This window comes from Myotis nattereri, assembly GCF_964212035.1.
Source record: "Myotis nattereri genome assembly, chromosome: 3".
Taxonomy (NCBI): domain Eukaryota; kingdom Metazoa; phylum Chordata; class Mammalia; order Chiroptera; family Vespertilionidae; genus Myotis; species Myotis nattereri.
Genome location: NC_138077.1, coordinates 135,081,909 through 135,100,215, shown reverse-complemented (window position 1 = coordinate 135,100,215; position 18,307 = coordinate 135,081,909). Strand labels below are relative to the sequence as shown.

Genomic DNA, 18,307 nt, shown 5'->3' with positions numbered 1-18,307 from the left:
AGCTCTTACTACTGCAAGGTAGCCTTGGTGGTCCCATAGTACCCAGCTCATTGTTTTATACTTGGCTTTTTTAAATTTTTCATTTTTAAAATTGTGGCAAAAACCCCATAACATGAAACTTACTATCTTAACCATTTTTAAGTATACAGTTCAATTGAAGTATAGATGCCACCCCTCCCCCCAAAAAAATATATACATACACTTCGAATAATTATAAAGGCAGTGTTTATTAAAATACAGTTTATTTTCAAAATTGAGCTATCAATTATTAAAGTGTGTATACATTTTTGGGGACACCTTGTATATTCATATTGTTGATAAATAGATCTCCAGAACTCTCTTGCAAATTCAAAACTCTATACTCATCAAACACTAACTCCCTATTTCTCCTCTTCCCCTGAGCTTGTGGCTACTACCTTCTACTTTCTGTCTCTATGCATTTGACTACTTTAGGTACCTCATATAATTGGAATCATACAGTGTTTGTTTTTTTTTTGACTGGCTTATTTCACTCAGCATATTGTCCTCAAGGTTCATCTATGTTGTCACATATGTCAGAATTTCCTTCCTTTCAAAGGCTGAAAATATTCCATCATATATACCACTAGAGGCCCGGTGCACAAAAATTTGTGCACTCGGGGGGGAGGGGGGTTCCTCAGCCCGGCCTGTGCCCTCTCGCAGTCTGGGACCCCTCGGGAGATAACCACCTGCTGGCTTAGGCCTGCTCCTGGGTGGCAGAGGGCAGGCCCAATCCCTAGGTGCAGCCCCTGGTCGGGCTCAGAGCAGGGCCGATTGGGGAGTTGGGGCGCCTTCCCCTGTCATGCACAGAGCAGGGCGGATCAGGAGGTTGTGATGCCACCCTCAGTCACGCACAGGGTAGGGCCGATTGGGGGGTTGGGGCACCGCCCCTGGTCACACTCAAGGCAGGGTCGATGGGGAGGTTGCAGTGCCACCGCCTGTCACGCACAGAGCAGGGCCAATCAGGGGGTTGGGGATCCGTACCCTGTCACGCACAGAGCAGGACCAATCAGGGGGTTGGGGAGCTGCCCCCTGTCACGCACAGAGCAGGGCCCATCAGGGGGTTGGGGAGCTCCCCCCTGTCATGCACAGAGCAGGGCGGATCAGGGGGTTGAGGCGCCACCCTCTATCACCCACAGAGCAGGGCCGATCAGGGGGTTGGGGAACCGCCACTGTCACACTAAGGGCAGGGCCGATGGGGAGGTTATGGCTCTACCCTGTCACACACAGAGCAGGGCCGGTCAGGGGGTTGGGGTGCCGCACCCTGTCACACACAGAGCCCCAGAATGATCAGGGGGTTGGGGAACTCCCCCCTTTCAGGCACAGAGGAGGGCTGATCAGGGGGTTTGGGCGCTGCCCCCTGTCACACTGATCCCGGTCCCGGGAGGCTTCTCAGCTCCGCTGATCCCGGTGCTGGGAGGCATATTACCCTTTTACTATATAGGATAGAGGCCTGGTGCATGGGTGGGGCCTGGCTAGTTTGCCCTGAAGGGTGTCCTGGATCAGGGTGGGGGTCCCCACTGGGGTTCCTGGCCAGCCTGGGTGAGGGGCTGAGGGCTGTTTGCAGCTGGTCACACACCCTTCAGGGTGGTGGTCCCCACTGGGGTGCCTGGCCAGCCTGGGTGAGGGGCTGAGGGCTGTTTTCAGGCTGGCAGGTGACTGAAGCTCCCATCTGCTCCTTTTTTTCTTTTTTTTTATTTTATTCTGGGCCAGCTTTAGCTCTGGCTCCAGCTCTGAGGCCTCTGCTGCTGAAAGCAGGTATCTGGTTTGTTTGGGTTCTATAATCGAAACACTATATCAACACCAGCTCTGAGATCCCGGAGGGCTGAAAGCAGGTTTCTGGGGTTTTGTTTAGCTTCTATATTTGTAACAAAGTTTCAAACTGCAAGCTCAGAGGCCAGCAAGGCAGGCGGGGAATGTTGGTTTCCTCCGTCACTGAAGCAAACAAGACTCATGTTAGCTTCAAACTGCCTGGCTGCCGGCCGCCATCTTGGCTGGCAGTTAATTTGCATTTCTCGCTGATTAGCCAATGGGAAGGGTAGCGGATGTACGCTAATTACCATGTTTCTCTTTAGAAACATGGATAGGATAGTTTGTTCATTCCTTCATCCATTGAGGAACATTAGGGTTGTTTTCACTTTTTGGTTATTTTGAGTAGTGCTACTATGAATATGGATGGATGTATAATATCTCTTTGAGATCCTTCTTTCAGTTCTTTTGGATATATACCCAGAAATGGGATTGCTGGATCATATGGTAATTCTGTTTAATTTTTTGAGGAAACTCTATACTGTCTTCTGTACCATTTTACATCCCCATCAACAATGTACAAATGTTCCAATTTCTTCACATCTTTGCCAACACTTGTTATTTTCTGTCTCCCACCCACTCCCCCTTAGTAGCCTTTCTAATGGGTGTGAGATAACTTGGCTAATTGTCTTATGTATATTTCTCAAATGGCCTATAAGGTCGTGAAGAACATGAATAATTCGTACCCTTTGTAGTGCCTTCAGTCTTAATATGATATTTGCCATATAGTATGTGCACAATAAATATGTGTAGCATGAAAATAGGTATTTCCTGAGTGGTGGTTTTAAAACACATCTGCAAATTCTTTATCACTCTTGCCTTCAAAAGGTAGTGACTAATTACTCCCCTGTTTTGTTTTTTTAAATTGAATTGATTACTCTTCTTTTGAATGTGGGTCAGGCTTACTGATCTTCTAACAAATAGAATGCAGGTGAAGTCATGCTATGTGACTTCTGAGGCTGGGTCATAAAAAAGGCTTCTGTGTGGCTCTCCCTCTTAGATCACTCACTGTGGGTGAAGCCAGTTGCCATGCTGGGAAGACATTCAAACAGGCCTATGAAGTGGCCCATTCTCAGTTTTTTTCTTGTTGCTCTTTGAAATGAGGAGACGGTGTTTTTTGCTTGCTATGTTAGTCCTCTCCATTCTCATTATGTGTAGAGGAAGGCTTCCCACCAACAGTCTGGGCAAGCCATCTTAGAAGTAGACCCTCAGTCCTCCAGCCCCAGTTAAGCCTTCAGATGACTGTAGCCCCAGCCAACATCTGTCTGCAAACTCATAAGCAACTGGTAAGCTCTCAAATTTCTGATGCAGAGAAACTATGAGAGATAAGAAATATCTAGTGTTGCTTTAAGCCACTCAGTTTTGGGGTAATTTGTTACACAGCAATGATCTACTAATACACTCCTACTTTATAGATAATCAAATTGATACTTATAGATATGAAGTAGGTGCTCTGAACCACAGAGCTAATAAGTGGAAGTACAAAAATATAAAATGCACAGCTCTAAACTCCTAGACTTCATGACCCTTGCAGTGTAATTGTTGGCTCTGGGGGAATGTGCTATCACTCTCAGTAGAAGATTCCCTCTGTCATGGCACCATGTAGAAGGGCCAAAGCATTGTTACTCTGGGTTTGACATCTTGGGCTGGGTCTTGGGTTCTCTTCTCATTACTATCCTTCAAAGAGTTGTAAAAAGGAATTAGAAATCTCATTTAAACAACAATGACAACAACAACAACAATGACAAATAGGTATTTGTCATAGCTTTCTTTTTTGGCCTTTTCTCCTTGGCCCTTATCTGGCTTTCTCTCTTCTCTGGAGTCATCTTTACCCTGGTCAGTCATTTGACAACAAACCTCACTTACTCCTGGCTGGATCTTGCCAATGGTTCTGTAGAACAATTAAATTCAATTTCAGGGTGAGCTAATTTTTTTTTAAAAATATATTTTATTGATTTTTTACAGAGAGGAAGGGAGAGAGATAGAGAGTTAGAAACATCGATGAGAGAGAAACATCGATCAGCTGCCTCCTGCACATCTCCTACTGGGGATATGCCCGCAACCCAGGTACATGCCCTTGACCGGAATCGAACCTGGGACCATTCAGTCCGCAGGCCGACGCTCTATCCACTGAGCCAAACCGGTTTCGGCCAGGGTGAGCTAATTTTATGACAGCTTTCTGCAGTGGAGAACCATTGTCTGTATGGGATCAGAGTGTTAGGGCTGTTGGGCTGAGATTTGGAAGTCATTCCTGATTAGTGCTCCTTTTATCTTCATGCTTTTGTGTCTAGATCTCCCTGCCCCTCTGTCCTCACTGGGGTTGGGTCATGCATTTATACTCTTCCCCCTCCTCTCCCATTGCTTTCCTCATAGTTTCAGTGCTTCACTACTGGCTCCTATTTCAGACACCATTTTGTTCCTGGGAAGTCAACCTGTTCTCTTCCAAAGTTCAGTTTACTTATCCATATAATGGCTATAAGGAAGCTTATCTAGCAAGATTGTTATGATTGTTAAATGATAGGACATAGCAAAAGCATCCAACATGGTATCTGGCACAGGGTCAGTGTTCCTGAATGAGAGCTTGTATCATGGCAGTATTGCTGTCCCTTCCACTATATACTCTGTTGATAATGGGAAATAGCTTTCCATACTTCTCTCTTAGCCCATCATGGGAGATCCTATTCTATTTGTCATGAGGTCTAAAGTTCCTTTCTTCTTTCCTTCCTTCATTCTTCCTTTTTTCTTTATTACTTTAGCAGCTGTTGTATTTTAGACCTGATATTTGGATTCAGTTTGCTCTTCTCTCCTAAGCCACTTGGCACCCTTCCATCTTTTGGTTTTTGTCTGGCCTCTTGTCTAGGTTTTCATTGCCCTCCCTAAGGGCCATGAACTCCTTTGCCATCTGCCCTCACCTGGTCCAGCTGTTTTTAGGTCACCTAATCCTTTTACATTATTCCCTTCCCAGGTAACCAACAAATGGCTATATTTTTCAAGTAACCCTCACAGATGCTTCCTCTGTCTCTGAAAAATACTAGACATTGATTTTTTTGGTTGTTGTTGTTAATCCTCACCTGAGGATATTTTTCTCATTGATTTTTAGAGAGAGTGAAAGGGAGAGGGAGAGATAGAAACATCAATGTGAAAGAGACACATTGATTGGTTGCCTCCCACACATGCCCTGACCAGGACCGGGGACAGAGCTTGCAACCAAGGTAAGTGCCCTTGACCAGAATCAAACTTGGGACCCTTCATTATGCAGGCCGGTGCTCTGTCCACTGAGCCAAGCTGGCTAGGGCTAGATATTGATGTTTTAATACAGTGGTTCTCAACCTTCTGGCCCTTTAAATACAGTTCCTCATGTTGTGACCCCACCATAAAATTATTTTCGTTGCTACTTCATAACTGTAATGTTGTTACTGTTACGAATCATAATGTAAATATCTGATATGCAGGATGGTCTTAGGCAACCCCTGTGAAAGGGTCTTCGCCAAAGGGGTCGCGACCCACAGGTTGAGAACTGCTGTTTTAATACAACCCTGGCTCCTACAGATGCTACCCCCTAACTTCTAAGCTCCAAACCCCTTTGGGAGGAAAGGGGATGTCTCACCAGCTCATTAAGGGGCACATGCTCCTGAAACACACCACCTGTAATTGAGTGCGATGGTTATGAGAGGGTTTTCGAAGTTTTATCTGAGCTTTTCATTAAGAAGTAAGATGCTCCCAGAAGTTCCCAGTGGCAGCCTGAAGGACACATCTGTTAATGTAATAAAACATTCAAACCTGTAAAGAATTTCTGTGAGTTTATTCGAGCCAAACTGTTGACAATTGCCGGGAAACAAAATTTCAATATATTGGGATAATGTTCTGGAGAATGGTGGTTTTATATATTACAATGCAAAGAGGAGATGTAAGTGGGTTACATGAACTCCATTGGTGATAGATTAGGGAGGTGGGAGCAAAGCAGGGAAATCTCTATGATTGGATAAAAAGTAAAATGATAGACACATACTTTTTTTTCCACTCCCACCCTCACCCTCACCCTATCTGACACGTATTTCTTTTACTTAGGTGGGTGCAGGATAGTTAACAGTCAACAATTAACTCAATAACCATGAGGGGATTTGTGGTCTCTGCAGAGCAGTGCCTGTGCTTTGAGGGGTCCAGAGAAAAGGAAAATTACTTTGACATTCCACCAATATGTTATCATAGATACAAAAAGACAATAGACTCAGTTAAGGTAAAGATTGACCTTTGTCAGGGAAGATACCGGCCTTGGACATGACTACTCACCATAATTGCTTTTAGTTAAAGTTTTAATTTCAGACCATCTTTTGTGGTTACTTTAGGTCTTTGAGTTTACAAGACTGCCAAGCAGGCCTTCCCTGAGCTGGTCAGGGTAGCATGTGGCCCCTTTTTGTCCATATATCTGACCATTCTGAATTTTATCACTAGTTTGCGAAGTACCTGAGGACGGTTCTTTTGTATCCATTTGACTGGAGGACCTCATGCATGACCTGCTAACATCGTAGACTGACTTCTGAAATATGTTTTTTTCCTTTTTCAATACACTATTCCTAGAATTAGAAGTTAAAGATGATACCTTAGAGAACAAAATATTTATCTACTCCCCCATTCCCTTTTCCCTAAATTCAAATTGTCAATGTAAGAAACACTTAAACCTGCAAAGAATTTTTGTGAGTTTATTTGAGCCAAACTGTCGACAATTTCTGGGAAGCAAAATCTCAAGGCATTGAGTTGATGCTCCAGAGAATAGCAGTTTTGCACCTTATGTTATACATTACAATCAATGGAAGTGGGTTATAGGAAACTCACTGGTGATAGATTAGGGAGGCAGGAGAAAGCAAAGCAGGGAAACCTCTGGGACTGGGTGAAAAATAAAATGATAATCTTTTACATAGGTGGATATAGGATAACTAATAGTCAACAAGTAACAATAAAAATAACAATGAATGGATTTGTAGTCTCTATTCTGGTGCATTGGTTGTGCCCTGAGGGGTCCAGAAAAAGGGAAGTTATCCTGACATTCCAAAGTATGTTACCCTAGATGCAAAAGACAATACACAGGCTCAGGCAAGGGAAAGATGGACAAGATTGACTTCTGTCAGGGAAGATTCTAGCCGAGGACATGACTATCGTTGATAGACTGCTTTCAGATAAAAAGTTTTAATTTCAGACCATCCTTTGTGGTTACTTTATGTCTATGAGTTTGCAAGGCTGCCATGCAGGGCTTCCCCGAGCTTGTCAGGTTGGTGTGGTCCTTTTTCATCCACAAAGTTGAGATACTTTCAAGCAAACAAAAAAGTCCCAGACGAAAATATGAAAATAAAAGAAATTCACTCATTTTTGGAGGGAGCTTGCTCCAAATGCTCCAATAACCCAGTGACCACAGGCCGCACTGGTGTTCTGAGGTGATCAGAGTGGATTAGTGGCTATAGGAAAGGGGGCACGGGGGCAAGGTTGTCATTGTCACAGGAAGGCAGTTGGACAGTGCTAAACCGCCTTCATTTTTGGCCTCTGCCAGACAAACTAGTTGTCTGATGTTGGGCAAGTTATTTAACTGGACTAAGGTTTAGATACATCCTTTGAAAGGGTGATAATGATTCCTCCTTCTCTTGGCTGTTTAGTTGTGTAGATGTAAGAAACATTCAAACCTGATAACACATGCCAGGGAGCAAGATCTCAAATGCTCCAGAGAGTAACAGTTTTTTGCAAATTTTTTCATTCATTTGGAATTAAGGAGGGGATGTAAGAAAGATTACATGAAGGTTGGAGAAAGAAAGGCAAGAATTGAATTACAGGATATTTAAGATTCTGTGCTCTGGCCCTGGCCTGTGTGGCTTGGTTGGAGCATCATCTCATACACCAAAAGGTTGCAGGTTTGATCCCTGGTCAGGGAGCGTGCAGGAAGTGGTCAATGTCTGTCTCTCTCTCTCTCTCTCTCTCTCTCTCTCTCTCTCTCTCTCTCTCTCTCTCATCAATAAAAGATTCTGTGCTCTCTTGAGGGTAGTCTAATTTAGAAGAAGGGGTCTGAAGAGAGGTATTTCAAAGGTGTGTTAACTTAGATTTACAGAAACAATGGACAGGGCTTGCTTAAGGCAAAGATAAACATTTCACTAAAGAAATTATATGCCCGGGGTGTGACTACCCACCATGACCTGCCTAGGTAGGAAATTTTGATCACTTCACTCTGTGAGGTTGCTTTCCTAGAACCATTTTTATGTGCACAAGTAGAATGATGTCACACACAAGGAGCACCTGGGCCTGAGTGGGTGCCCAGGGCATGGCTGTGGGAGTGAGGGTAGGTAGCTCCGAAGGGCAGGCAGAGTTCTCCTTTGGAGTTGCTTGGGCATTTCTGGTCATGGATGAACTGTGTTTGTCTGATCACTCTTGAGCTTGAATAAACAACGAATTTCAGACAAGGTTATATGATTCTGCAGGGCAAAGCTGAACAAAGCCCACTTTACTGCCTGTTTTATAGCCTGTGACTTTTAATGGCTCCTGCAGTTGCCAGTCCTTCTCCCTGAAGCCAAAGCGAACTTGTTATCCTGCAGTTTGTTCTGCATTCAAATAGCACTTAGCTTTTTCAAGGAGTTTGACAATCGTTAATTCATTCTTGGTCCCACTTTCTCTTCTGTTTATTTATTTATTTACTTAGGTTTTCAGAGTGGGGAGCTGGCAGAACTCAGAGATCTGCCCAAGGTCACACAGACCTGTTCAGGGAGTTGCAATCCTGTTCTTTTCCACATCCTGGTTCTGTGCTAAGTTTACTGTAGCGTGTTATTTCTCACTGCTCAGGGGTCATCAGGCAAGATCAAAGGACTTTTGGGTCTTTGGGGAAGGATTCCCAAAGTAAGTGTCTGCTAGTATTGCTCTTCCTTCATTTTGGGAACTTTGGGAGGAAATGTTCGTGTCCTGGCCTGCAGACCTTAGGAGCGAGAACTGCCATATTGATTCTAAGGGGTTATCTTCACCAGTTGAGGTCCTCTGTCTGATGTCACTTTGAATTAATTTGGCCATGGCTTAGATGTTGACCCAGCCATCGGGACAAAATAGCTGGATTAGATTCTTCCCTTCTGTCACAGAAAGAATCCATTTGATAAGAACATCCTTTTGTTACTCTGAAGTCAGAAATGATCCACCTGCTGCTCCCCAAATGCACCTACCCTCCTTTCCCCTTCTTCTAGGTCTACAGCCCTGCTGTCTCCCATTTTACCTCCCCTTCCACAACTGTCACAGTATTGGTCTCAACTTAAGAAATATTTAATATGCATATCAGAATCAAATTATTTTCCATGAACAGTCAGTTCAGAGGCTACTTTGCAGTTTCATCCACATGCCACTACTACCAAAACCATTTTAAGTATCTCTCTGTAGTTTCTGCTATTCAGTTTTGTTTAAAGTATTTCCTTTTGTATCATTTGCTCTTCTGGTTCATTCTTGCTTTCTCTCTCTCACCCCAAATAGTCTACACCAGAGACTTACTGAGGAGCTAGGAGCGGCAGTTAGGGATGGGCCATGGGAGGGAAGTACTGAAGGAGTAGTATACTGTAAAAGTGGACAGGATATAGCTAGCCAACCTCACCCTGTACCAGAGGGAACCTGTGAAACCATAGAGAAAAACAGCCCTGACCTAGCATTAACCCAGGCAGAGTAGGAAGAATATGTGGAAACCTTGAGCTTTAAACTGTATAAATGTTATTAGGGTTGACTTTTTTGAACCAACCAATGGAAAGTTAGCAGGGCACATTTTAAAATATATATATATTTTATTGATTTTTTACAGAGAGGAAGGGAGAGGGATAGAGAGTTAGCAACATTGGATGAGAGAGAAACATCGATCAGCTGCCTCCTGCACGAAAGACTAGAATTGAACCTGGGACCCTTTAGTCCACAGGCTGACGCTCTATCCACTGAGCCAAACCTGTTATGGCTAGCAGGGCACATTTTAACTCTTAGACAAAGGGACTGCCTCCGCAGCCCACTTGGGTCCCCTCCCTGCAACAGGGAACTTTTCTGTAATAAACCTTTACTTTTGCTCGTCTCTTTGTACATGAACTCATTCTTTGATTTTGTTAGACGACAAAGTTGGACCCGAGCAGACATTTTGGATATCACTACTACCTCCATTTTTAATAGTGAGAGCTTAAGAACCACATCTTAGTTCCTATGACAATCTGCTTCTGATAGGGAGAGAGAGAAGGAATCTAAGCCAGCCCTCTAGGCAAAGCTATCAGCAGAAATACTAAAATGCTAGAATGAGGGGCTCTGGCTACTTCTTGAATCTAGAATTGTGTCTTAACCTCCCCTTTGTTACTGCCATGTTCCCATGGTGCCTTTGCTAAGGTCCAGTATTACTTTCTATTGATGTTTTTATTTTCTGGAGATTATTCAGCTCTAGTTAGGAGAGTTGATCAATATCATTCACCAAGCACTTCAGGGTATTTGAACTGTTGTTTTGGTAGTATGTATTTTTCTCTCTGACAGCAAACTCCAAGGACAAAGGTGGGCATTCAGAGAATGACAGGTGAATGGTAGCAAGATAGGTTAGAGAGATAAATATAATTCTTGTTTTTCACAAAAGCACAAGGACACAGTCACATTGTTCCTGAAAAGGGGGTTAAATATGAGGTTACTACCTCCAGAATACCTAGTATTGATATGAGATTTAAAAAGATGTGAGAATGAAAATAATTTGGCTTATAAACTTGCAAGTTTTCTGAGCTGTGTTTAAAGATAACGTCCAGGTAGACAAAATGAACTAAGAAAGGGAGGAGGCATTCAAATGAACACTTCATAAACTGATAAACACTTATCAAGCAGCTACCATGAGTTAAGCATTGGGAACACTAAGATGAATAAAACAGAATTCCTGCCCTCAAGTTCTCAAGTAAGTGATTATAGGATGAGATAAAAATTATGATAGATAAAGCACAGGGTAACTCTTTCCGGAGAGGAAGGATTATCTACTTAAAATTCCTAGGGGGATGGTAATTCTGAACTAGGTCTTGAAGAATAGATATGAGGGCACCAGTTGGGCACAACAGGACATTATTTATAGGCACGGAATTTCATGTGACGTTAAGGACTCTATGACTGGACAGCATGGTGGAACGGGATGCGGGGGGAGATGAAAGTAAAGCCACACTTAGATATTTGTACTTGATTCCTTTAGGTGAAGGAGAATTAATGAAGGATTTTAAGTGATATGATTAAAATTTCTTTGCTTTAGTTTATAAAGCAGCTCTATACCAATGCTTGAAATAGAATTCATTTGTAGTTTTTGTTTAGTAACTTCTCATTCTGCTTTCTTGGTGATGGTTCTGTTATTAATAGTATATTTGAGTTTTTCTGTATACATACATACCCCTAATACCTTTATAGTCATGGACTGATATGAGCTTTGGGACTTTCCTTAGCTTTAATGGGGCATTTATCTAATTCTTAGTATCATATGAAGGTGAAGTAAATGATAGAATTTAATAGGAATTTAAGCTATATGTTATATAATAACAGATGGAGAGAAGGGAAATAATATTTATTATATTACTAATAAGTACATTTGATGGCAACCCTGCATATACTATACAAAGAAGGTGACGCATTCATTTTTTTTATCTCTGAAATAAAAAATTTCACCACTGTACTCTCTTTATAGTCTTCACAATAGCATGCACAAGAAGATGTTGCTGAGAAAATACTTTCTTTTTAAATTTCAGATAGGTTTTTAATAGATCTCGTAATCTAGAGGGTTACACATGACTTAGAGGTATATTGTCACATAGTGATCCGTTGAAAAATACAAATATAAAAGTGTACAGGTTATGGAGCAAATTCTTACCCCTAGATATAATGCCAAATGCACAGAATAACTGATTGATAACTTAGTTAGTTCCCTAGATTTTTCTTCGGTTAGGAGCCAGGCAAGTGCTACCTTTAAGTAAAAGTTAGCCCAATTGGCATGACTTAGTGGTTGAGCATTGACCTATGAGCTAGGAGGTCACAGTTTGATTCCTGGTCAGGGCACATGCGCAGGTTGCGGGCTCCATTCCCAGTGGGTGTGTGCAAGAGGCAGCCGATCGATGATTCTCTTTCATCACTGATGTTTCCATCTCTCTCTCCCCCTCCCTTCCTCTCTGAAATAAATAAAAATAAAGAAATAAAAGCTAAAATAAAACTGGAAAATATTATTCATCATGTTTCAAAAGGACTCAAGATCCGCCCCACCCCAACTTTTCTATGTTGAATAAAATAAGGCAAAATGCTCCTAACCTAGAGAAATGGACAAAATAAATAAAATTACGCCGATATGTGCTAAATGAAGTGGAATCAATGGTATCTAGGTTACTAGAAAAGCACATTGTAGGGGTTCCTAATCCACCCCAGGGAGGGTTCAGTTAAGGCATTAGTGAGAAGGTATTACTTAATTATTGAAGGGCTACTGCAATTTTCATGAAAAAATATGAGGAAGATATAGTAGAATGCCATGGTAGAAAAGAGAACTACTATTAAACCCAGCTGTATTATTATTATTTTATTGATTTTTATAGAGAGAGGAAAGGAGAGGGATAGAGAAATAGAAACATCAATGAGAGAGAAATATCATGGATGGACTGTCTCCTGCAAGTCCCTTACTGGAGATTGAGCCTAAAACCTGGGCATGTGCCCTGACTGGGAATCAATCAAACCATGACCTCTTGGTTGATAGATCCACAGTCAACCACTGAGCCACACTGGCTAGGCAAAGCCAGCTGTTTTATATATATGCAATCTTGGGCAAATTACCTCACCACTCAGAGCTCTGTTTAGCTCATCTGTAAAATGGGTATGAGAATACCTAGCTCATTGGAGGGTTGTGAAGACTAAATACATTATTATTGAGATAGTATTGTTAGGGGTCATGGTTGTGGGCTCTGGAATCAAATGATGTGCTGGCTTAAATAGTGTCCCTCCAAAATTCATGTCTACTCAGAACCTCAGAATGTGACCTAATTTAAAAATAGGATCTTTGCAGATGTGATTAGTTAAGTTAAAATGAGGTCATACTTTACATTAATAATAATAATAATAATAATAATAATAACTTAAAAGCTGCTTCCATATATGCATAACTCATAGACACAGACAATAAGGTGGTGAAGGCCTGAGGTGGGGTCAATGGGAAAAAAGGGGACCTCTGTAATACTTTCAACAATAAAAATTTATAATAAAAAAGAAAAATAAAGATTTTATTTTTACCTTCAAAAAAAAAAAACCCCCAAAAACCCTGCTTTCTTTAAGTGTTGACCAGCATGTGGAGAGATTGGAACCTTTGTGCATTGCTGGTGGGAATGTACAATGGTGTAGTTGCTATGGAAAATGGTATGGTGGTTCCTCAAAAAGTTAAATACAGAATTACCCATGTGGCCCAGGAACTCCACTCTTATGTATGTACCTAAAATAATTAAAAATAGAAATTCAGACAGATACTTGTATACCAATATTCAAAACAGAATTACTCACAATAGCCAAAAGGAGGAAACAATCCAAGAGTCCATCAACAGATGAACAGATAAACAAAATGTCTATATTCAGACAATGGAAGCAATAAAAAGGAACGTGGTTTTGATATGTGCTGCTTGGATGGACCCTGAAAACAGTACACTCAATGAAATAAGCTAGACACAAAGGGACAAGTATTGCATGGTTCCAGTGATATGAGGTACCTAGAATAGGCAGATGCATAGAGACAGAAGGTGGACTAGAGAATACCAGGGGCTGGGAGGAGGGGAGAATGAGGAGTTATTGCTTCATGGGTGCACAGTTTCTGTTTAGGGCGATGAAAGGGCTTTGGAAATAGGTAGTGGTGATGGTTGCACAACATTGTGAATATAATTAATGCCATTGAATTATATACTTAAAAGTGGTTAAAATGGCAAATTTTGTTATACAGTAGTCCCCCCTTATCCACAGCTGCCTCTTCCATGGTTTCAGTTACCTATGGTCAACCACAGTCCAAAAATATTAAATGGAAAATTCCAGAAATAAACAATTCATACGTTTGAAATTGCATGCTGCTTTGAGTAGTGTGATAAATCTCAAGCCGTTCGGCTCTATCCAACCCAGGAAGTGAGTCATCTTTTGTCCAGCATCTCCAGGCTGCATATGCTCCCACCTGTTAGTCACTCAGATCAACTGTCAGTGTATTGCAGAGCTTGTGTTCAAAGAAGCTCTTATTTTACTTAATAATGGCCCAGAGCACAAGACTTGTGATGCAGCCAAAGAGAAGCTGTTAAGTGCTTCCTTTAAGTGAAAGTGTATGTATGCACAGGAAAACACAGAATGTATAGGGTTTATCTGTGGTTTCAGGCATCTACTGGGGGTCTGGGAACATATGCCCCGTGGATGAGGGAGGACTACAGTGTGTACTTTACAAAAAAAAAGGGGAGGGGGTTATTCTGATTAAATCTAATCACTGATGTCCTCATAGGAAGAGTCAGAGAGACACGTAATGAAGCCAGAGATTGCAATAGGAGTGATGTGTCTAAAAGCCAAGGAATGCCAGCATTGCCAGATGCCACCAGAAGCTAGGAGAGGCATGGGAAAGATTTTCCTCAGGGTTCCACAAGGAACCAACTGTGCCAACATCTTGATTTTGGATTATTTGCTTTAAGAACTTTGAGAGAATACATTTCTGTTGTTTCAAGCCATCCAATTTTGGTTTTTGTTATGGCAACCCTAGGAAACTGGTACAGATGACGAAGGTCTAAATCCTAGCTCTGCCACTTCTTATTGTGAATTTAGGTGACTAACAACTTCTCTGAACCCTAGTTTCCTCATCTGTGAAAATGAAGATAAAGATACATAGCTCACTGGTTTATTAGAGAGCTCCAATGAGCTGGATGGTGAAGGTCTGCAGGAGAAAGACGTCCTCTGCAGTATGAAGGAGTGACTCCGCACAGGAAACTGGGGTGTCTGCCTTCTGAGCTCTAACCCCAGAGCCCCCAACCCTGGTTTCTGCTCATGCAGCTCCAGTTCACTCTGCCCTCCCTCGGCCAGAGCCCAAAGACAATTTCCATTGGTGTTCCCTGACCAAGAAAGAGCAGCCACTCCTAACCCTGGGGGTAGAGATACAGTTTCCGCACAGACTCATGAAAAAACAGACGCCCAGGATGAGCACATGCTGGCTATGCTCCACCATCCTCGCTGTGGAATAACTGACATGGCTAACTTCTCTGTCTTTCCAGGACGTTCCAAATGGAATAAGCACAATCTGACCTATAGGATTATCAGCTATCCAAAAGATATGAATCCATCTACAGTGAATGACATTATTCATGAAGTGGTTTCCATTTAGAGCAGGGGATCTCAACCTTCTGGCCCTTTAAATACAGTTCCTCATGTTGTGACCCAACCATAAAATTATTTTCGTTGCTACTTCATAACTGTAATGTTGCTACTGTTATGAATCGTAATGTAAATATCTGATATTCAGGATGGTCTTAAGCAAACCCTGTGAAAGGGTCATTCGACCGCCAAAGGGGTCGCTACCCACAGGTTGAGAACCACTGATCTAGAGCAATGTGACCCCCTTCATCTTACAGCAAGTGAAGGTTAGACATCAAACTTTCTTTCTGGGAATTGGACCATGGAGATGGTTGGCCCTTTGATGGGCCAGGCCATATTGTAGCCCATGGTTTTTTTTGTTTGTTTGTTTTTTACCAGACTCTGAAACTCCAGGAATTATCCACTTTGACAGGGAGAATATTGGTCAACTTTATAGAAAGGGTTTAATCTGGTTGCTATTCATGAGCAGGGTCATTCTCTGAGCCTGTGACAGTCCATGAGTCAGAACTCCATAATGTACCCCAGATATATGTAACAGAACCCTAGAACCTTCTACCTTGATGTTGATGATATTTAAAAAATCCAGCAAATGTATGGACAAAGATGTTCATCTCCAATGCCCTGATGCTGGCACAGAATAATCATTTAGCCTGGCATTTCAGTGCCTTCATTGGAGGATCAAAGAACTCAAAGCACTGACCCAGACTTGGAGACTGCTTAAACTAACCCTTGAAGAATGGAATTTAGACAGGCAAAACTCAGAACACTTCTGGGTCAAAATAAACATGGCTTATAAGAGTAAAAAAAAAAAAAGCTCAAATGCGATGCAAGCATAAACTCTCAATGTAGTGCATGGTGTGTGGTAATTGCTTGATAAATGTGAGTTATTCATAACAATTATATTAATAAGTAGCAACACAGGGAAATGAGAATTGACTCTCAGGAGAGGCTGGGTTAGCAGCCCCTATGCCAATAAAATTTGTTTGAAAACTAAAAGGATTTACTTTAAGGAAACTTTACTTTCCCATTCTCATCACAGAAAATATGTAGGGAAAATGTGTGTTATTTGAGCTGGCATCATTGAGATGGATATGAAAGTTGAATGATTTGCTTCTCAGGCTCTGAGAGGCTTAGAGTAATTGACAAGCTCATTGTCTTCCTTGTAACCACCTCCCTGTCTTGCTAATACACCTCCCCAAACACCCACGCCTGTCACATTTAGAAGAGAACTGTGTTCTTACAAGTGTGCTCTTTCTGCCCAGCGTCTCAGGGGAAGGTGCCTTAATTGCACACGTGTGAGCCAACTACCCAAGTGCTCTACACAAATCACAGGTCCTGCCTCAAAGACGAGCAAAGCTTGGTGTGAAATTAAAGGGGGAGTGTATTTGATTTTATTTGGTGATAAATTGGGGGAAAATACATTTTTCGAAGAGCAGTCTAACATCCTTGATGTACTATAAAATGGAGCTAAATCCATAGGTGAGTGGGAGGCTTTGGAAATGGATGGGTGGGATAGCAATAGCAGTTGTCTATTGCCTCTGGTTAGATTAGCTGTGATCTCCTCCAACACACTCATTGTCATCATCAGCATCGACACACCTGCCTCTTACAGGTGCTGTGTTGGGCTGGTTAAGTATATGTGCTCCTTGGCACTTGCAACAATTTACAGAGATGAATCCATAGGTCTCTCCAGGCCCAGCTTCTTTCCTTAGTCGTCTCCTTCATTAGTGGACTCTGTGATGTACAAGGGTGGTGGTCTGACCTGGTCCTCAAAATAGCCTTGGAGCTGTGATAGGACTGGTCTTATCATCCCCACCTGCACGCAGGCACTGCATCTTAGAGAGGTTAAATGACTCGTCAGGTTCAAAGTACTAGTAGTTGTCCAGTGTGTCAACAAGGTGGGCTTCCCAAGTCAGAGTCCTGGAGGCCAGAAGGCAGATAACAACAACCTCTCCTGAAGGAGAGTTGATTTTATAGGTAGAGGCACCAGATACACACTCTCAGTGATGAACAGTGGAGGCTCATATCTGGGCCCAGAGCAGATAGAGGTGAGAGCTGGCAGGTCAGAGTGGTCTCACAGGCGGGGATGGTGTAGGGCAGAGGATGGAACTGGAAGGGGAACTTGGAAGGCAGTGTTAATTCCTGAGTACTGTTTTGGACACCAGAGATGGAGGCTGTTACATTTTCCCATCATGGGTTTGCAGGGGCAGGTCGAGTCCACTGCAAAGGGCTGACTGATAGCACCAAAGTTTGGGCCTCCTGAGCCCTCCCTGGTCTTCTGGTGATCCCTCAGGTTCTGCACATCTGACATCCTGCTGTGTCCTCAGCATTGGTCCATTGCCCTCTTTAGGAGTTCTCCAGACTTCGGTTTCCTACCACATCATTGAGCACATTATTGGATATTGTGTATTGAATTGCTTGTTAACTGTCCCCCAGACACCACAACTTACATACATGTGGTCTTTACTCTCTCATTGATCATTGGATAAACCAAACTCCTAATATGCTTACCAGCCCCAGCCTTTTACTCTGGCTACCTCTGGCTGCTGCACCCTTCTCCCCTTCACTCCAGCCATCCTTGCTTCTTTCAGTTCCTCTTGGCCGTGCTTGCCCATCTTTCATCTCTTAGTTTAAAAGTTACTTGTTCAGAGTAGCATTCCCCAAATCCCTATGTTAGGATGTCTGCCTTAAAAATAAATTGTGATAAAATATATATAACACAAAATTTACCATTTTTAAAATTAAATGTATTGTGGGATAACATTGGTTAATAACATTATATAAGTTTCAAGTGTACAATTCTATAACACTAATCTGTGTTTGCATGCTTATCATATAGTCTGGTCTCCCTCCATCACCATATGTTTGACTCTCTTTACCCTCTTCATCCTCCCCCAGCCCCGTCTCTGGCAACCACCATTCTATTGTCTGTGAGTATATTTGTTTGTTGATACTTTCTGTTTTATAGCCCATATATGAGTGAAATCATATGATTCTTGTCCTTTTCCGTCTCCATTTTAACTATTAAGTGTACATACAGTTCAGTGGTGTTGTTTGTTTATCTTGTATAGCCCATCAGTAGAACTCTTCGCATTTTGCAAAACTGAAACTCTGTACCCATTAAACAATAATTCCG

The 18,307-nt window shown here is 42.2% G+C and overlaps 1 pseudogene across 1 annotated transcript; it reads left to right on the top strand.

Moving 5' to 3' along the window:
- Nucleotides 1-15,046: 15,046 nt before the first annotated feature.
- Nucleotides 15,047-15,796, top strand: LOC308515494 (matrix metalloproteinase-26-like; annotated as a pseudogene). The gene is made up of 2 exons: nt 15,047-15,166; nt 15,436-15,796. The product of its transcript is annotated as a matrix metalloproteinase-26-like (transcript).
- The last annotated feature ends 2,511 nt before the right edge of the window (nt 15,797-18,307 follow it).